Source organism: Talpa occidentalis, unplaced genomic scaffold, assembly GCF_014898055.3.
Source record: "Talpa occidentalis isolate TD23 unplaced genomic scaffold, MPIMG_talOcc4v2.1 talOcc4.14, whole genome shotgun sequence".
Classification (NCBI taxonomy): domain Eukaryota; kingdom Metazoa; phylum Chordata; class Mammalia; order Eulipotyphla; family Talpidae; genus Talpa; species Talpa occidentalis.
The window spans coordinates 29828962-29851497 of record NW_023601433.1 but is presented as its reverse complement, the minus strand read 5'-3'; the positions used below and the strand labels follow the sequence as shown (position 1 = coordinate 29851497).

Here is a 22536-nt window from a genome sequence, read left to right as displayed (position 1 = left end):
CAAGTTATATATCACAAGTCATTTTGTTTCTCTATGTGGCACATGAGAATGACATAAGACAAATCTGAAAAGATTAAAATCACATTGTGAGGTACATTGATTATCAAATAAATGAGTCAATAAACTAGATAATACAAAATTATTGTAAATTAAAGCATAAAATATGAGAAACTACAAATGTATTTAGAAGTACTTGCAAAAACAAATAAGATGAAAGATGAAATGATTTTCTGAATTATGGTTTTAATAGTAAAAAAGAAAACACCTTAATAATAAAGCACAATAATAATAAAGTTGATATCTGAAAGATAATTCATGTTCAAAGGGACAGAAGGATGACTAAGTCGGACTTTCTTATCCAGAGTTCACCTACTCTTTGGGGACTCTGTGATTATCACTCCCACAAGAAACATGCTAATTCCATTATTCTCCCTGTTTTTTGACCAAGAGAGGGCAACTTGGCTTTCTTTTACAGACTCCATTGCCCAACAGAGACAATACTGGAATAATCAAGAAATAATATACTGTGCTAGTATACAAGTTGACACAAAATACAAAATCTGGATAAGTTGGAATATAAAATATAACTTACCTTTAGTTTATGACCCATTAAAGAAGATCCAGCTCACAGGCTATTAGAGCCTAATAAATTACTTGGTAGTCACAAAATTACACATTTAAATATAGTCCAAGCCAAAGGATCAAACCACAGAGCTACTTGAGGATTATCATTCAGTTTTAGTTTTCTGCTTGAGGACCTGCTTCATTTCCTGGCGAGCTTAGGTATGAACTCACTCTGTTCACTCATTTATTAGTCCATTGTTTTAGCTTTGACCTACTTAGCATAACTATAGCAAAACACAATATTGATGACCCAATATTAGTGATATGCTAGTGAATGTTCAACAATAGGCTATTTAGGGGGGAAAAACTGTTTTATATTGCTTACTGTTTTTTGTGGTTGAAATATCCCTATCAGTCTAATAAGCACTACCAACATTAGGTAGCTACCAACATTAGGTCATTAAGAGTTGGGAAGAGCCTCTGTGAGTTGGTTCCATGACAACATTGCTATCATTGTATATAACAATAGATACTGCTGAGTACTATTACATTATATATACTACTGCTTCTTAATCCACTCATCTGTACTTTGATATTTTGATAGGTTCTATAACTTGGCTGTTGTAAATAGTGCTTCACTGAACACATATCTCTTCAAATTAGTGTTTTTTGCATTGTTCAGGTAGATACCTAGTAGTGGATTAGCTGGATATGAGGAATACATTTCTAATAGAGAAACCTCTAAACTGCTCTCCATAGGGACTAACCCAGTCCATGTTTCCACAAACAGTATATTTGAAATCTTGTCATTTACAACAGGAATGGACTAGAAAGAAGAAAAGCAAGTCAAATAGAGAAAGAAAAATAACAGATGATTTCACTCATATGTAGAACAGAGAGAAACAAAACAAAGGAACAGACAAAACGAAACTAAAATATACTCTTACTAAATGCCAGGAAGAGTGTTAAGCAATTGACACTCTTTTTTTTCTCCTTTATTCCAACAACTCTCTAAAATAGGTATTATTTTTATCATTGCTATGTGTAGGAATGAAGAAACTAAGGATCAAAAAGGTTAAATTTCTAACAATTTAATTAATTAGAAATTAATTAATGGCAGAGCCATCACTGAGTGTCATTTGGTCACCTGACTTGATATGCATGTCCATTTCTTCATCAAAAAGTTTTCACGTTTATTTTAGCTAAAAGCATCTCCAATACTTATATTCTTTTTTTTTAAGATTTTTTTTATTTATACAAGCACAAGTACAGTCAGAAGCGCAGGAGGATGAGAGAATGCACCAGAGCCAGACCGGGGAACAGAACAGACAGACCGACGAAGTACACTGCTGAGGGGAGCAGCGGGCGCTGCAGGAGAGGTCTGCACGCCATGTGGGACCCTTGCTGGCAACCGGGGATCGAACCGGCGCTGCAGAGGCTGCAGAGGCTGCAGACAGCTTCTCAGCCCAGCGCTCAATTGCTGCGCCACCGGGGAGGCCCTCCAATGCTTATATTCTTGAGTACTTTTCTATGTTCTCTTACAAAAGAGCAAGCATTAATATTGAGATTATTGCCATAGAAACAACCAGTAAAATAACAGATCTATTTCTATAAATATTGCAGATGTAAAATCTGTATGGGCAGACAATGGGTTAAAAATAGTAGTGAGAGGAACCAAAATAACTCTATGTATGGATGACTAGAAGGATGGAATGATCATTAGTTTTTTCTGGAATCTATAAACAAAATTTTGGTTTATGAGGAAGATGTTCTGGAAGAAAAGCGAAAATAAATTTATAGCGATTTATAGCGAAAATAAATTTCAAAGTACCCAGTCTGGCAAGATAAATGAGAAGTGTGCTGAATTGGGTTGGGCTCTGTTGGAACCAGGCAATTAATTTCTATGACCTTGTGTTTCTCAACTTTAAAATCCCTAAGTTAGGAATTCTGTTCCAATTCACTCCAAAGAGAATGATGGGAAGATTAATGTATTCTGATCAAGACAACTCTTCCCCATCTTCTGGAGCGATAGGGGGATGTCAACGCCAAACAAAATGACAGTCTATCCTTCTCCATGAGAGAAACATGAGTTGTAACATCATTATAGATATCAGATGCATTTATTTTTCCCCCTCTTCTTCACAGTCCATTTTTCTCGTACACCATGGTGTTTGTAAAGGGGCTCCTGAGATGAAAAAAAGCCTTTTATTTTTTGAAACAACTGTATAATTAACATTGTGACTTTGCAGTCACCTTCTAATAAGATTTCACTATCACTTAGATAACAGTAATTCTGAACACAGGCCATGTGACACCCCATGTTTGTTTGGTTTATAGCAAATCTTTTTCATGTGGCTTTCATAATCCAGAATCTGAAAACTTAATGTTTTGCTTTCCTCTGTGAAGTTATATCTTGCCCTCTTAGAAATCATAACATTTGAATTGTCTGGTTTCTTAGATAAAATATTTTTATTACTTATTTTGTCACATATTTCCAATCTCCCACTTCATTATGACAAAAGTTTTGTCATGCTTACCCACAATATCTCAGTACATAACATGGCACACATATAATGACATGAATAAAAGAACAACTGGATGAATGAAAGAACGTGTGAAAATAGTTAGCAGTTTCAGACATCAAATATTTCAGGCTTTACCTGACTTGCAATCTCATACAATTGCCATTATTTTCATGTATACTACTTTGAAAAATATGTACTCCCCAAACTTTTCTGATTACCTCAATCAGGGAACAAAATGTATTATCCAATACTAACATATTTCTTGCTTTTGAGAAATCCTTACAATATCCAGGAACATGCCCAAAGCAAGGTATAAAAAATAATAATTTTGACATCCTAAAACTGTGGTTCACACCTACATCAGAGTCTACACTGTTGGTCTCCTAGATAGGTACAAGAAAGAACATTTATGCAAAAGACTTTTCCATTTTTCCAGAACATGAATGAATTGAGAAGTGAGTTGCGCAGTGATAATTCAACGTGAGTTTGTACAGACTTCCAAGATCTAATTGGGTACATCTCTTCCTAATTGCATTTCCAGTGATGTATGTTGGCATTTTGAAATTGGCCATGACCCTTACACAATGGAACTAGACAGCTACTGTAAATTAGGATTTTTTCCCCTGAGAAATTATAGTTAAACATGCACCAACGCACCACTGAATTGAGACCATCTGAGGCATCAGAAACATTCTCCTAAAGTTAAAAAAAAAAATAGGCATAAAATCAACTAATAAGGAGTGTGAGCAAGAATGAAAGCAGAAAAACAAGAGCCTGCCAGGGTGAAAAGAATTAGAATACAGGATAGACATGTGATAAGAATAAATAAGACCTACAGTAGTGTTCACACTTGAGGAAGGAAAGAAGTTAGTAATCTGAATACCGGTCCTGGTGTTTCTATATGCCACAGTGAGATTAAACCTCCAAGAGATACACTAGATGAAATACCTATGATAGATAAAAAAAGAACAGTAAACAGAAGAGCCAGAGTTTTGTGAAACAGATCTGATACCTATGAAAGAAGAGAGGGAAGAAAGCAGATGAGGTAGCAACAGTGTGGCATGAAAATTCTAAATTAGTTTCAACCAGCCCAAGAGATTTCCTTGACTACAAGACCTTCTTAGAGAAGTCAAAAAAAAAAAAACAAAACCAGAATAGGCCAACATTAGTTCCTCTGCTATGTTCTTATCATTATCTCGAGAAAGTATGACCTTGGTATTAATGCAGAGATGGATGCACCATAACAGCTGCTGGGACCATATGTCACGTCAATTGTTTCCTGTGCTAGGTGAGTTGAGCAGTGAATTTACATGCACATGGTACACAAAAACCTTTTTGCCAAGTTTTAATGGAGACAGGCAGAGTTTTCTGGCAAATAAATCATTCCCACTACATACTACCAACATCTGCAGCTGGGTCTTTTTTCCTATGGGGCTACCCTGAAAGATATGACAAGTTCCTCATTGTGGATTAAGCACCCCATTAAGAACTATTAAATTCCCTTGCTAGAGTATATCATAGGTCCTGAAAACAGGACACTTGACCGCCCAGAATCTGGTCTTCCTAGAGTCAGTGTTTCATCCTGCCCTGTGATTGGAATCATACATGACTTCTTAATTTTTCATGTTTCATATTTCATACTTTCATAAATATTATTCATTATTTCCTGAAGCCAGGTATTTTTTTCTGGTTCTTTATAGCATGTCCCAGTTCCTTGATTCTGAACCACCTAAAAGCTCACCTCATAGCCATACTGACATATTTATATCCCAGGTGGGCTATATGTTTCTTCAAGTAAGAACTGTGTCCTTTTCTGGTGCCATGTCCCTCCCTGGCATACCATGTGGTGGGGGTGGGGCATGCTGTGAAAGTTCTCTGATATTTGTCAAGGTCTCTTCTTCAAGACTTCACATTTTGCATGCTGGAGACTTTTATATATTTTGTCTCACATTTCTCCTCTCTTCTTCCTGTAGAATTTTTTTCACTTACAAAGTAGTCCCTTTAGATATCTAACCTTTGCTTCAAATTTTAGGGAGGCATAGAGAGACTCGAGGCAAATGGGAAGTATTTTTAATATATTTTAAAATTTATATTTAATGTTAATACCTATCTACTAATATTTGCACTGAGAGATTTCTAAGTTGTAGAACTCAACTCTCTGAATTGCTTTATAGCTATTATTTTTTCTAACAGCAAATGGATACTTTTCTAATGTTTCTACATGGACAAAGAAAAGCATTTAGTTTGTGTATATAAATAGTGATAATTTGCCAAATGAGCACCCAAAAACAGTAAAAGAGGGAGACTCTTTTAGAAGATTTTAACTGAGGCACTTTCTCTTTTTTGTGGCAAAAAGACTTGTATCAAAACCAGTAAGAAAAGATAATAATTTAGTTACTAATTACAGCCCTAAATATAGCATAGCTTATTTTCTGTTAGAAAGCATGTAATTCAAATTAAAATATAATATTCCCTTCTGTTGGCATTTTCTCCTGTGTACTTAGAATAATAAAAAAAGCCATTCTTACTACATAGATTTTCTTCAAAGTAATTTTTGAAAGTTAATGACAAAAATATTTTTATAAAAAATTTATAAAATAAAAATAAATATAAATATAAAAATATTTTATCTTACTCTTCCTCCATATAGCAATGATTTAGATATACTGTACAAGAAATCATGCCATTACAAGATACTTTAAAAAGTAAACTCTTAAAACACTGAATGAGGCTGTAGTTTGGGTCATAACTGAGAATAAAATTGACCTCATTTCATGCTATGAAAATATGATTGGAGTTTGCCACTACTTAAGACATCTTTATTTTCTTATAGATGAGAACAAAGGCAAATTTCTATCATAAGAGAGCACACAGTTTACTAAGTCTTTTAAGCAATACCTCATAGATTGCTAATGTATGTTTTCCTTCCAATAAGTTGTTTATGATTATTAATGAATTTCTATGCTTATATTCAGGTAAACGTGTTACATAGCTAATTTTAAGAATTTATTTTCAAAGACACCAGTTCACGTCAGTATTGTGGGGCTGGTGATATGTTTATTAATTCTCTACAATCCTAAATACCTATCCTGAACATTCTCAATGGAAACAGATGTGAACTTTACTTTAGGAGGCTCTAAACATGCCATTTTCAGCCTCAACAATAGCAATGTGATCTCTTAAAACAAGGATTCCTAACCTACGGTTCAAGAACTAGAATTCAGTAGTTTCATTTTCACTAAACTGCAGCCAAAATTTAACCTTTTTTCAGCTGCAAGTCAACAAACTACATAAAAATCAACAGTGCATGTGGATTTGTCACCAATAGGTGCACACTTTCACATCGCATTTCTGCTGTTATGAAGCGATTTCCTAAAATAACATTTATGCTCACTGACTTTATGTGGAATGACCCACAACTAGAGCTTTGTTGTACAAGATAGTTCTACCAATGGATTAATAGAAACATGTATAATTTTATTCAAATGTTGTTTTATATATATATATATATATATCTACAGGTATATATAACAAATATGTGTGTATATATACATACAGAGATGTGTATAAAGGCATTTAGATATAGATATAGATATATATCTCACAGTCTCTTTTGTATACTACTTTTTTTTTTTAATTTCTAGAAAAGGCATCAATAGCTTCTATTTGGACTCATGTTACATTAGAAGTTAGAACTCCTGTATTAGTGTTTAGTTTGTTAAATCAGAAAAGGAAGCTTATGCTTTTTCAAGACATAAGTTAATTAATACAAAAGTCTTCAAAAAATCATCACAAAGGGCTTCTCTGGTGCCAGCCCCTGCATCATGAGTTCAATCCCAGCCAGGGAGCTAACTCAGATGGCACAGCAGATGTCTCCTGTCACGCCCACTGCTCCCCTCAGCAGTGTATATCAGTAAATCTGCCTGTTCTGTTTCCCACTCTGTCTCTGGTGAATCCTCTCTCACCCCACCCCACCCCCGTCCTACACTAGAGTTCTTGTATGCATAAATAAATCTAAAAAAAAATCTTCATAAAGTTTCAAAAACTTTTCAGGATGAAATTCAAACTCTTTTCTGGTTTCAAAATCTTTCTCAAGATGATTCTTACACGAGGTAATGGAAAGGTCAATGCAAGTCCAATAAAAATCTCAATGACATTGGTCAAAGAAGTGGGAGATATACTGCTGAAATTCAAATGGAAACACAAAACAACTCCAAATAGCTAAAGCTCTCCTGACTAAAAGAGGGAAAAACAGAGGCATTACATTCCCAGACTTCAAACTATACCACAAAGTCCTAATAATAAAACCTGCATGGTATTGACACAAAAACAGACACAAAAAACAATGGAATCAATTGAAAGCCCAGAAATAAAATCATGCATCTATGGTCAACTAATCTATGACAAAGAAACAAAGAATATACACTGGAATAAGGAACACCTCTTCAATAAGTGGTGCTGGGAAAACTGGACTGCCACATGTAAGAGAATGAAACTAGACTACCATCGCACACCATACATAAAAATCAGCTCAAAATGGATAAAAGAGTTGGATATAAGACCTGAAACCATAAAATATATAGACAAAAACACAGACAAAATACTCTATGACAAAAATATCAGAAACATTTTTGAAGACTCATCTCCAGATGCAAGGAAAATACATCTGGGACTACATCAAATTAAAAAAGTTATATACAGCAAAAGAGTTGGTAACAAAACAAATAGATATCCTACTGAATTGGGGGAAATATTTGCACACCACACAACTGATAAGAGACTGATATCAAAGTTCCACAAAGAGTGTACACAAACTAACAAAAACAAAACAAACAACTCAGTCAAAAAATGGAGAGAAGAGCTAAAAAAAAAAGACACTTCTCCAAAGGAGAAGGCATATGAAAAATTGTTCAACATCACTAGTTATCAGGAAAATGTAAATCAAAACACAATGAGATACCACCTCACACCAGTGAGAATGGCACATACAAAAAAACTTGGACCAACAAATGCTAATGAGGATGTGGAGAAAAAGAACCCTCTTAAACTGATGGTGAGACTATAAATGGGAATGTAAACTCTTACAGTCACTATAGTAAGCTGTATGGAGTTTCCTCAAAACACTAAAAAATGGATATATATATATGATGCAGCGATTCCACTCCTAGGAATCTATTCAAAGAACACAAAAACACTAATTCAAATGGGAACCTGCACTCCAATGTTTATTTGAGCACTATTTACATAACTAAGATACAGGAAACAACCTAAATGCCCAAAAATAAATAAATGAATCAAAAAATTTTACGTACATACATGTGCACACACACACAATGGAATACCACTCAGTGATCAAAAAAAATAAATAAACTCATGTCATTTGTGGCATCATAGGTGGAACTGGAAGGTATTATACTAAGTAAAACAAGTCCAAAGGAGAAAGATAAATATCGGATGGTTTCACTTATATGTGGAATATAGGGAATCCAAGCAAAGGGTCAGGAGAAAGAAAAAACTTGAAAGCTGACCACACATCTGAGGCATATAGCAGGAGAGGGAGAAGGCTCTGTCCCGACCGGCGGGATTCGGAGGCACAGAAAGAGAAGGGCTGAGGATTGAAATGAGGGGCTTGACAACTTGACGCTAGCGTTTGCTTCTTTATTTTTCCTTTTTCCTTGTCCTACTTTTACATGTTTTTTCCTTTCCCTGTCCTACTACCTTCCCTGGCCTTCTCTGTGCTCCTCTCTCAGTACGTTTCTCAGTGTCCTCTCTCAAAGTCTCTACACAGTATCCTTCCCACAGTCTCCCTCTCGAGGTCTCCTCGCCTCATCCTCTACGCAGTCTCTCTCCTTCTCCTCCACGCAGTCTCTCCAGTCTCTCCCGTGGTTCCCTTCTTATCCCCCCTCGCTCCTCCCCTCGTACCTCTCAGTCCCACGTGATTTTCCGGAAACGCAGTGGTTTCTCCGAAGGCGAAACAGAAACCGAAACCTAACTTGCGAGCATGCGCAACATGGCGCATGCTCCATGTGGCTCCGGACAAGGATCAACACAGGGGAGGAAAGAGCACAAGGGACTAAGGTGATGGATCTTGGGTGCTATGGTGGTGGGAGAACTACAGACTATATTGGGGAGAAATCAAATACTGTCCAAAAATGGGGTGGGGGAGTATATAGGACAGATACTCTGCTTAGGCAACAGCAAAGGTGTGGCCACCTTTTCAGCATGAAACTCTACAGGGTTCCCTGACCCTAAGGGAAGCCAAACCTCTTCTAAACCAGAGAGGTTCATTTCAAATATGTTTCCTGTCTTACCAAGAATATTCTGCATCCTGGTAGCTGAGATACTGATTTCTGTCCTGGATGATGAAACTTAGACATCCACACATAGTAGCCATCTCCAGCCAACCCCTGAGTGAGAAATGCTTTCAGTTCGGCTTATCTCTTAGAAGAATGGAAAAGGTTTTGGCAAGAAGAAAGCAGAAGAGACATAAATTCATTCATGCCTATAATTTTCCCATCTACAGCACATAGAGGACAAAATAATCTGCTGTGATCATTATGCTTGAAGGCATTCTTTTTGCTTTCCATTACATGCTAAAATTGTTTACAATTTGGGACTAATGCAGGAAGACACCAAACAGATATTTATCGCTTGATTACTGGAAAGGTATAAAAATCATCATTATTACAAATGACATGTTTGTATATCAAAAGAATAATTACTAGTTCGGAGAGAATAAACTGTAAGTTTAACAATTAGCAAATGTATTGTTTGATGAGGATAACGAAAATGTATGAGAATAGCCTTCTAAATACCAGTGATCACATATCTAATTAGAAAACATGGTAAGAACAGAGATTTCCCTTTCTCAAAGTAGTTGCTAACACAAAGTTGTAAGATTAAATGCATCAAGAAATATGTAAGACACTTGAGGAAAGAAGTATTTTTAATATAAATTATAAATCTCTAAAATTCTTGTGTTCAAAATTTTCCCCAAATGTATCCAATGTGCTATAAATTAAAATTGCCTTGAAATTTTGGAAAGACTCCATTTTTTTTCTGGAAAAGTGAAAAAGCCAGAACAAATAAACCATTTTGAAAAAAGAGAAAAGATGGTTTGGTATATAATAGGGCTTTTCATAAAAAATGTACTTCCTTTTCCAGGCACATATTTGAACTTAACTTTCTACCTTTATTTTAATTTTGAGTAGCTATATGATGAGCTTTATTCAATGAAATGCAGAAGAAAATGATATGTGTTACTTATCAATGAAAGCTTAAAGGGACCAGTTGTTATATACCATGTTTCATTCACCCTAGGGAGCTAAATGTAGAAGCCCATTTCAAGATGAACCCCTTCAGCCTGGAATCCTAAGTGAATATTAATGCTGAATCACATGACAATATATATTTGACATATAATGCGTGCAAGAAATGAACTTTTTATCATCACTGGTAACTATTCTGTGTGGCATAATCTTTCCTATCTTAATTGGTACAAATGGAATATTTCTTTTCATTAACTAAGGGAGTATATAAAAATGGAGCTACCATATGATCCGGCAATTCCACTACTAGGGATCTACCCAAAGGACACAAAAACAGTGATACAAAAGAGCACCTGTACACCAATGTTTATTGCAGCACTATTTACAACAGGTAAAACCTGGAAACAACCCAAATGCCCAAAAATAGATGACTGGATCAAGAAGATGTGGTACATATACACAATGGAATATTATTCAAAAAAGATAAACTCATGCCTTTTGCAGCAACGTGGATGGAGCTAGAAGGAATTATGCTCAGTGAAATAAGACAGAAGGAAAAAGAAAAATATCGTATGGTTTCACTTATAACAGGAATATAGGGGAACCAAATAAGACATCAGTGTAAAAAATAATAATAATAGTAACAGTACAAAATACAACAAAGCAAAAACAGAATTATAAACCAGAGACATACTGCAGGGGAGGAGGTGGAAGAGGGATCAGAGGGAGGGAGGGAGGAGCACAGGGGACTGTGGTGATGGTGCACGGGTGCCATGGGGAAGGAAATTCTATGGATACTCAGTCTGAGGGGGTGGGGGGAAGCAAATATTGTCTAAAAATTTAAAAAATGATATATGTTAAAATAAAAAATTAAAGGAGTATATTGTATAAAAAGATACTGACCTATATTGTATGGGTGCAATAAGCTACACAGCAAAGGAAAAACAATAACCCTCATATATGCACACACAAAATTAGAATATTTAAAACTATAAAGTATAAATCAAAGTGAGGGAGAGATAACCAATGAATAATACTGAAACAATTGAGAAAATAACTTCACATCAAGCCTATAAAATAGTAAAAGTTGACACTGACTAGACCCAACTGTGGTAAATGCTCTTCTCCATGTTTTATGTGTACATTTTCATGTAAAATTTAGTCTCACCACCTGAGAGCTAATAATAATATGCATATTTTACCAGGAAACTAAAGTTTTAATATTTGCCAAAGTACACACAGCTAATAATGATAGCAATTAAATTATAGAAAAAAAACTTTCAAGCCAAATGAGTGAGGAAATTGAATTATAATAAATACCATGATGGAAGGAAGACAGTCTTGAGAGGAAACTGAGAACAAAAAGGGCCAAAGAAAAAAGGGGATATTTGATTATATAAAAGTTTTGTATATCTTTAAGAAAAATTTTAATTCAAATTAAATTATTGAAAACATCAATTGTCAAAAATCAAAAGTGAAAAAATGCTTAAAATATTTAAAAAGAAATTAAGTCAAATGTTCAGCTGTATGACAAATTAAATATATCAATAAATCTAGATGTCTTCTTTTGCTAATAATATGTGAAAATACTTCAAATTGATATTTGATCCATACAAATGAAACTTGTACAACAGTTAAATAATCTTTATAACAAGGTTTTGTCAATATGGGAAACTATAACATTGATAAAATTTTAGGTGTTTTAAAATGTATGTCTGTGGGAGACGACTGTTAGTGTCTTAGTGGTAGGAGTGACTGGTAACATACCTGAAAAAGTGTGAACCTGTACCTCTGAATGAATCATATACAGTGTTATAAACCAATTATTAACTCAAAAATGTTATAAAAGATTTTAAAAATTCTCTAAGCCTCATCTCATCAATGTGTAGTAAAAATATAAAATTTAATAAAATATTTAATAAAGTTCCATTTAAGTTAATATAGGTTAAAAAGATAAAAACTGAAAAGTCAATCACACTACTATTATCTTTCATATTTTAAAATAACCACCATGGCACCAGTTGTTTCTGAAAATATTTGCAGCTTAAAATGGATCACGAAGTAGTCTAAAGCATGTTATTTTGAATTACTTTTAAAATTTGCTTCAACTGTATATATGCAGGAAACAAACAAACAAACAAACACAAAAAAGCCCAGCAAACACTTTGCCCAAATATGGTGTTATGGTGTCCTGGTCCAGTCAGTCAGAGAAATTAACTTAAACATGTGCATATTTTTAAAAATATTTTCAGTATTTTCTTTTAATCTACAGTAAATATATGTGCATTTATTTGAATATTTTTGAGAAGGTAAAAACAACCTTTTTTCTTTAAGCACAGGTTATCTGAGTTTCATTTTGTGTTTATTGGAAAAAAATACTGAAAGGGGATTTTCATGATTTTCAGCTTCAGTAAACTTAAAACAACCTTATGTCTGCTGCAAAATAAATTTAGAAACCCTCTTGATTTGTATTTTCCCAATTTATCACAATTATCTTGCTCACTTTTAAACTCACTACTGATTCTTTGCAAAGAAATCAAGATAATTTTCATAAAAGCAAGTAATTATTTTATTACAGTTGGTAAATCAGATTTATTTAAATAAAATTTACAATAGTAATTACTAGTGTCATAGATAGGTTTTGTGTAAACAAGTAGAATGATTATTGATAATTTAATTGGAAGCACGAAATTAGAGAAATGCTAACAATTGGAGCAGTTCTGAGCATTCCACATAGCCCTAAGTGTGAAACTGAAAACAAAACACTTGAAAAGACTGTATTATTATGTGCAGTCAATTTTGTTTTGCTGAGCAAGGAGACTGTATCAATTAACCTGGCATGTCAATTAAGTGAAGGTGGGTAACAGAATTAAGAAATTTTGACAGCCCACACACATTATCTATACAATTCTGCTCTATATCTATATAAAAGTTGCTGCCAGAGTTAATGTACAATTCATTAAAATAAAAGAAACTTGAATAAAAATATTTCTGGTGCTAGATGATTTTGTCTCATATAAGACGTACAAATCAAATGCAAATCAACATGGAGTTAGAACATTTGAATAGATTAATATCATATCTCAGGTTGAAAGCAACACTGACTTTCAAGGTAATTTTTGTATCGATCTGTCAGAATAGTTATCATGACGAGCAGAATCTCCTTTATCACTATAGACATGAACAGTGCTTTAACACAATTATTTTCATTGGTCAGTTCAAACACTCACTTTGTAATTCTAGCAACATAATTTGGACTTAAAGGGTAGGTGAGCACCATGGGAAAAGCAACTGACTGGCATACATGAAGATTTGACTTACAAACTTTTGGCTAAGAACTACAGACTTCATTTTCAGGAGTGAGGCACTTTGGTTTGGAACTTAGTAATAGCTGGGATACAGTCCAGGTGTAGCTGACTCATAAAAAAACAAGTCATTTAAAAATTATTTGCACTGGGCCTCCCCGGTGGCGCAGCGGTTGAGCGCTGGGTTGCGAAGCTGCCGGCGGCCTCTGCGGCGCCGGTTCGATCCCCGGCTGCTCCCCGGCCACCGGAGGAGGATCCCACATGGTGCGCAGACCTCTCCTGCCACCCGCTGCTCCCCTCAGCAGTGTACTTCAGCCCTTCTGCCTGCTCTGCTCCCCGCTCTGGCTCTGGTGAATTCTCTCACCCTCCCGCGCTTCTGACTGTACCCAGTGCATGTATAAACAAAAACAAACAAATATAATAAATAAATAAATAAAAACATGCCTCTATAAAAAAAAAAAAAAATTATTTGCACTTCTGTTTATTCCTTATATTGCAGATAATACTGATTTCCTTTTTCTTAAAGTTATTCTGTCCCAAGAGTGAAAGTATAAAGGAAAGCATTTTGAAAATAGTTGTAACTCTGTAACAATTTTCAGAAATGAATTTGCAAATTCTGGAAAAAAAAAAAAGATCAATGTTTCTAATATATAAAAAGGAAATTTAGCTCTTAAAATTTGAAGACTTTTTAATAGAAAAATTTCAAATTAGAAAACTTTAGCATGTATATTTATTACATTTATTATGAAATGTATTTTAAATTAAAATTTCAATGTCACAATTTGATACATATTCAATATCAACTATGTGAAATAGATTTTTCAATTGGGGAAATACACTGATATAGTCATTGTTCTCAATTACATTGACTAGATATTGTAGAGTAAAAGTATTTTCAATACTTATCTGGATCTCAGCTTCCTAGCTGAAATAAAGCAAGTGCAAAGCCAAGACACATGCTTTTATGCCAGATCACAGCATTCTTAAATTGACAGAAGCAGATAAAGATTTAATTTAACATCACTTCTCAAATACATCTTTCATGTTAAACACTCTATTCTTTGCTGGGAAAAATGAATAAATAAATAAATATGACCCCAGCCCAGTGGGTATTGTGAGATATTAAAGGAAATATGTAAATAATAAAACAGAGTATGGGAGAAGAGAAAAATTTCAGATTTTTCCTCAAATGATTAGTAGAGTACAATGAAGGCAAGAGCCAATTGATTAGTTGCGTAGGAGTGGGGTTGGTCAGAGTCCTGGAAGCGATGGCTCTCCACTCAGTCCGATTAATCAACAAGCATCCTCCCCCAGCTTTCTGCCCAAGCACACTCTGATATCTCATAGGATTGAGCAGTGAAATTTATTCACCTTAATGAGTCTCCTGAATTAGGTTACATTTAGCTCCAATGCTTGTCAAAATTCCATAGAGAGCAATTAAAATATATTTGAATAAAGAGAAAAATATATTTCTAAATTTACACTTACACTTCTTTCAAAACTTATGCTGAAAATAAGCAATAAATACAAAATGTAATGGACTATTCCACTTGAAATTAAGATAAATAGTTATAAAACATTTATTCTATCATAGAAACACACTCCCTGGCACTAAGCATAACACAGACAAAGTGTCCCTTATTGCTTAGAGACTATATCAAGTTAAAAATTTTAAAAATGATACAAAGACAATTAAATTTTTGGTTAAGTTTATGGTTTTAATGTTTTTAATATTTTTATTATTTATTATATATACAATTATAATTATCTTTAGAATGCTTTCACTGTCTAAAACTATTTGGAAGTTATGTATTTTTTTTTGAGGTAACACTGGTTTTTAACACTGTATGTGATTCATAGGTATAGGATCACAATATTTGACAAAGACAGAGTAAAACTAACAATTATTCAGTCAGTATCTACTGAGTTAAGCATTTTAGCATGTATTATTTCATTTGATTCTCATAACACTTTCATATTTTAAATGAAAAATAGAAGCTCAGAAAGGTTACCATGACTTTAGTGAAAGAACTAATAGACACGTAAGTTAAAATATCAAGGTACCTACATCACCTTTAACTTCTCCATAAAGCTAGATAGTATTTCTCAAAAAGTGCTGGGTAAAACAAGAATTTCAAAATGTTGCTAAAATACATCTTCAATAACAAAGGAAAGTTTTGAGTTAAAATAAGAAAGTTCTCATAGCTTTGAATATACTAACTTGCATTTTGAACAAACAGGGAAGAATTGTAGTAGGGATTTCCCAAAATATGTATCTGTAGTACTGTTTTAATGTAATGCTTTTGGATATATTGTTTTAGAGTATCAGTAGTTATAAACAGAAATGTGAGGATGGTGTATGAAGAGGGACAGGAAGGAAATGTGCAAGAATTACTTTTAAACTTCCTGTTCAATAATCTTTACGGAGAGTTATTGCTCTGGACTTCTAGAACTAAAAGCGGTGGCCCAAATCCTCTGCTGCTTTTTATATTGTCTAACTCAAAAGCAGAAACAAATAATGTATTAAAGGACTTCCACTGCAGTTGCAATGAAATAACGGATTGGGCATACCCCTTTGGCACTCTTTCGCACACATAAAAATAAAGTTCAAAAACTGGACAAAATATATCTGAAAAATATCACTCAGACATTGAGTAAGAGATGGGAAACAATAGGATTCCTAAGAGAAAAGAAACAAATGAGATAAACCCTGTATCTTAGTCTAGTTTTGCTGCCATCACAAGATGCCAAAGACTGTGGTTTGAAGCAATAATTTTTCCAGTTCTGCAGCCTAGAAGTCCCAGATAAAGATGCCCACCAATTTGGCTCCTGGTAAGATCCTTCTTCCTGGTCTGTGAAGTACTTTTAAACTATAGAAATGTCATTTTGGAAATATACTCCTCGTAAAGTTCAAACACGTTGGAGAGAGAGGTCTTTGTGTGTCTTCTTATAAGAACACTAGTCCTCAGATCATGGCCCCATCCTTATAACTTCCTGTAACCCCAATGACCTCCATGAAGGTCCTATCTCCAAATACTGTGGAGTTTGGGGCTTTAATATATAAATTTGGGGAAGGGACATAAACTTTCAGTCCTTCACACCCTACCTGTGCACTAGGTTTCTAAGAAATGCATTTCTTAGACTGTGATACAGGAATAATCCAGTGAAAAAGGAGTATATTTTAGTGGTCTAGAAAACAGGTTATAGGGAAAGGCTTCTTGCAATCAGTCCTGGTTCAATCCCTTAAAAGCAGTTTGACTTCTGGAAGGTTATTTAGCCTTTCTAAAGTTGTAACTCATGACCTTCCTTGTAACAATTTACCTGCAAAACTACTTGTCAAAGAAGAAAAAAGCCTAAAAAATTAATTATCCTTAACTTCTATCAAATAATATCCCTAAAAATCAGCTATAAAGGATCATAAAATTGATACATAAAAGCAATGACCATAAAGGGGAAAACCCAGTTATTCCTTATGGTTGAACAGCTCTCATCAGAAACAGGGAGGAATCTCAGCCTCCAGTATTTACCAGAAAAAGTAATCTCATTGACAGTGTCTGAAAATGGTTGGATATGCACCAAATATAAGATGCCTTCAATTTTCATCAGTGAAGAACAGAATGTCTGTTTTAACCCGCCTCAAAAGAAGCAAGTTATGAATAGAACACCTTAAATTGTTTAATCAAAATTAAAACTAAAAATTATACACCTTATTCATTCTTCTGGTTTCTAAGATTTTTTGGTCTTGCTTTCTAACATCAAACTTAAGGCTTGCAAGATACTCTTTTTCCATCTTAGTTTGACATGAACCACGTAAGAAAGTGCACTCTCTGGGCCTCCCCAGCGCAGCAGTTGAGCGCTGGGTTGTGAGGCTGCCCGCAGCCTCTGCAGCGTGGGTTCGATCCCTGGCTGCTCCCAGGCCACCTGAGGAGGGTCCCGCATGGCGCGCAGACCGCTCCTGCCGCCTGCTGCTCCCCTCAGCAGTGTACTTCAGTCCTTCTGCCTGTTCTTCTCCCCGCTCTGGCTCTGGTGAATTCTCTCACCCTCCCGCGCTTCTGACTGTACCCAGTGCTTGTATAAATAAATAAAATAAATAAGTTAAAAAAAAAAGTGTACTCTCTTTGAAACCATATGGGGCTGAGCTCAAATACCAGCTTCACCACTTGTTAGCTGGGTTACCTGAAGCAATTCTTTTACACATTCTATGCCTCAGTCTTTGCCTCATAAAAGACATATGAAAAGTGGGCAAGGGTGGAGAGCACTTGTTACTATGAACATTGATGAGATAACAGGCTGATAAGGTGGGTCTCACAGTGGTCATTTTAAAAAGTATTATAGTCTCCTACCCTTTTGATTAGCAAACCTCATGACTGATGTCTCTTTAATCAACCTAGTTTCTCTGTTTATTCAAGAACCGTTCAGGTAAACATTATTTTAATTCTACCCTGAGTAATGTTGTAGATAGTGCTAGCATTTTCATAGTCCCTGTGTATTATCTTTGAGCTTTTTTGGTGCTTTATTTCTCGGAATTCATGATATCAGCACAGAGGAAATTTAGTCTAGTTTGTCTTATTTATGCTCATGAAAGCAAATGAAATAGAAACCATTGAAATCATCAGTAACCCACAACATTCCTTTTCATGGCATTCCTCCAAACAAGACATTTATGAAGAAAGGAGCAAGAAAATCCAACAAATGTCTCTTCTTTCTGATTCTGTTCTCCCCAGATTGCTTCCTACCCTCTGTTAAAGTTGTAAACTATTTTAAAAACAATCAGGTATGCTTAGCAAAAGAAGAAAAGTTATAGTGTTCAAATTATCAATAGGAAATGAAATTTTAATAATTAAAAGCAACCTGCTTTACAGGAACAGTACAAGAACATCTAGTGGTATGTTTGTGAGCATGCTTCATTAGCTAAAATACCTTCCCAGCTATCAGCTCTAGTCACAGCATTGCAGCATCAAATATCCTTCCAGTGAGAAGAATGAATGGTTAATTCTATTTCTCCTCTCATAAGCAGTAGCTATTATCATTGCTCAAGGTCAATATACATAAAAGAGACTTGAAATTTAGAGGAAAGAATGTGAGGTGTTTTTATTAGAGAAGAATGCTTGAGGGCCTTGCATTAACGTGACCAACTATTATAATATTCCATGGAAATGATAAAAAATCAAATATATTAAGATAACTTTTTATACTAATAATGACAATTCTGATCACTAACTTTCTAAGAAAAGAAATTCAACATAACAGTTCATTTCCTGTTTGTACCAAATATTCATATTATTTTCATAATGCAGAAGGATAAGATTTTTTACCTTTTTTATGACATATCAGGAAAAAATTCAAATATTATGACCCTTTATTTTTAATACCTACTGTAGTTATTTGTAATAATGCTATTTATTTCCCATATCTCTGAACACAAATATCTGGTATCATTTGTAGTTACCAGGTATTTAATTCTTATTACATAAGAGACACTCTGCTAAGTAATTTATATGGGTTATTTTACTTACTCTTCACAAGAACTCCTTGAAGTGACTTATTATCATCTTTATTTTGCACTTGAGAAAACTGAGACATAAGGAGATCCTTTGACTCACAAATATCACTCTGCCAGTAGTGAAGTTTACATTTAAAATGATGTATCTGTTTCCCAAATTCAAGAAGTCGACATAATGTCCCCATGAGACAATGCTCTTTTAATGGTGTCTGAATATTTTACCTTCATTCATGTTACCCATGCCATTCCATAATCACTACTCTTTAAGCAATGTTTTTTCATCTTTGCAAACTGAACATAAAACTATGATTTCACTCAGATAAAATGATAACAAAAATTATTTTCTAGGGCTTTACAGTGTATAAATTCATTGTTGAAGAATACTCTTTAAAAGATAGGATAATGACTCTCACACAAATATGAAATAGATGCATGTCAAATATCAACTCATTAATGTGGGAATCAGCAAGGGAGAGAATCCAGGAACCAGTACAAGGGGTTCAGAAGAGAATCCAAAGAGCAAATATTTGGTTATTCAGAAATGCTGATATAAATTTCTTACTAGGTGTAAAACTGACCAATATTAAGAGGGAAAAAAATAACACTACCTTCAAGGAAATTTGCATTTCTGTTGTCAAGATTTATTTGTATCACTAACACATTCAACATGTACAAGAGTCTAAGGACAATGAAAGAACCAGTTTCCACAGCACTACTCAGACAACGTCATGTTTTCTTTTGAAGACACCAGTAATCTTTTCAAAGTCTTTCACAATGTTTCCCTAAATTCTCTATTTCTGAGGTAGAACAGGAATTTAGGACATTTTAGAACAAAATGATGCAAACCTTATTAGTTTGATTCAAACCCTATTAGTTAATCTTACACCAGGTGCCACTAGTTGTAAAGTTCTATATTATCTAACAGTAGGTTAGGGGTCAGGTGCTTTTGATAAACAAAATTGGCCAAATCTCATTCTCTCATCTGTAAATTCCTGCCCCCTTTAGGTTAAGCAAAAGTTGTCCAAACCCATTCAGGATCCCATTTATGAGCCACTGCCCTTCAAACTAAGCAAGCATTTACATCAGCAACCTTTGGACCCAAGATGTAATTCTCTGAATCTGCCCACACACACTTTGAATCTACTACTGCCCCAAGAATTCTTTCCTGCATGAGAGTCAAGAACCTCAGGGTTCCTCAGCACCCCTGGACTTTACAAATAAATCATCATAACATTTAATTAAAAATAAAAAAGCAGTACAGATTGATTAACTTAATCAAGACCACCACATCCAACACTGTTAAAAACATGGAGGACTCTCCTCCCCTCTGAAATATCACATTACAATACAGAAATGAAAAAGACAAAATCCCTCAAAAATAAAGAAAAAGTCAAAGCCGAATACTTGAAAGTTACCGCTAGCCTACAAATAGCAGAATGTAAGCCCACTAACTCTTGCCTCGGCAGGACATTTATCCAACATTTAATTTTTATAGAAATGTAACGAGAAAGGCTCGGAGCTCCATAATATCAAATTGAGGGGAGTTAGCACAGGACCAAAGCAGGCGGATTAAGTGAAAGACACCTTCAGGGAACTGTGAGATATTTTGCACCTTCTCCCTCCTCTGGAGGATATGACTGTAAGACCTGAGATTTGAGGATTCTTCTCACAAGAAACTGAAAGTTCCCAAAAAATGACCTTCATGTACAGACACCATAGATCTGCCAAGTTAATGCGTTATAACCAAAAGACTTACCAGGTATGCAGAGTTGGGGAGAACTTTTCCTCTACTCTTATGGGTTCATTTATAGGGGGCCTGAAAACTAAACAGACAAAAGGACAGATTAGCAAGAATAAAATAAAGTTAATTGCATATAGTGGCCCTGTGTTGAGAGAGAGAGAGAGCTACCGGTAATGCTTTCTGGGATCCCGGGTGCACTCTGCGGAGGGCAAGCAAAACCAAGCAGCTTCCTGCAGGTCTACAGGTCTTTGACTTTTCATCAACTCTGGTTGCTTAATTCCACCCTTAGTTGCTGGTAACGCCCCTTCAGGAAGTCAAAAGTCATGGAGCTGCATGGCATGATGGGAGTTGTAGTCCTCCCTGCCTGGGCTCTCTGGCTCGGAGGTGGGGGCAGAGTTCATAAAACATCAGTGGGTGGAGCTTATTTATGACTCACTGATCATCCAACAAAAGGGCACTTACATACTATAAATGGGCCATTAGAAGAATAGGCAGGGGGCATAAGAGTGATAATGTAAGTTTGAGTGTGGTGACGACTTCTCACTGAAAAGAGAATTTTGGAGTTGCTCTGGGGAAGGCATTTATAACCCTTAGTTTCTTTTGAATTTTCTACATTTAGGCAACTAGGGATTTCAAGAACATAAATTGCTTTCAGCTCAAAATAAATTTTGTGCCACAATGGCTTATGCAGTATCTCCTCAAAAATCTTTTGGGACCTCCCTGATGGCATAGGGGTTAAAGACAGCGCTTTCGACCCCTTGCCAGCACTGCAGCATCAGTTCCATCCCTGGCCAGAGCTAACCCACATGGCACAGCAGACATCTCCAGTCCAGCCTGCTGCTCCCCTCAGCAGTGTATTTCAGTAGATCTCCTTGTTCTGCTCCCCACTGTGTCTCTGGTGAATCCTCTCACCCCCTATACCTCTGGCTTGTACCCCAGTTCTTGTATGCATAAATAAAATAAATCTTTTAAAAAATCATAAAATTGATATTTTAATATAAATCTGAGATATAAATTGAGTTTAATGTAAAACTGAGATTTTGGGTCTCCCACATGGTCTAGGGGTTGCTCAATGCTATCACTGCCAACACCCATCACCAAGGCCTGAATTCCATCCTGGCCAGGGAGCTAACCCGCATGGTGCAGCAGACCTCTCCTGTTCCATTCACTGCTCCCCTTAGCAGTGTATTTCAGATTTCAGTAGGCTGCCTGTGCTGTTCCCCACTCTGTCTCTGGTGAATCGTCTCACACAAACCATCTACCCCCCTACTTCTGGCCTGCACCCCAGTTCTACGCAAAAAAAAAATACAGGTTTTTTTATGGTAGATAATGTTTATTGTATGATAAGGACACATAATGAGGTCTTTCGCTGCTGTATTTTAGCATCCTCTTCCTTTTAATATATTTTTTACATGATTGTTCATTTTTAACAATGTTTGCTTCCCACCCACACCTCCCACCCTCACCCTGTAGTCCCCATAGAGTTTCCTTCCCCAATGTACCTATGCACCATCACCACAGTCCCCTGTGCTCCTCCCTCCCTCCCTCTGATCCCTCTCCCTCCTCCTCCCCTGCAGGATGTCTCTGGTTTATAATTGTCTGTTTTTGTAAAAAACTGAGATTTTAATAT

At 35.4% G+C, this 22536-nt stretch overlaps 1 long non-coding RNA gene across 1 annotated transcript in view; it reads right to left on the bottom strand.

Annotated features, from left to right (window-relative positions):
- The window catches only part of LOC129145825 (uncharacterized), a 94955-nt gene extending 73790 nt beyond the window's left edge, over nucleotides 1-21165 (bottom strand). Inside the window, exons 1-2 of the long non-coding RNA XR_008551917.1 lie at nucleotides 21075-21165; nucleotides 20922-20988 (exon numbers count right to left, since the gene is read on the bottom strand). This is a non-coding gene — a long non-coding RNA (uncharacterized LOC129145825). The remainder of the gene's footprint in view (nucleotides 1-20921; nucleotides 20989-21074) is intronic.
- Nucleotides 21166-22536: the final 1371 nt, after the last annotated feature.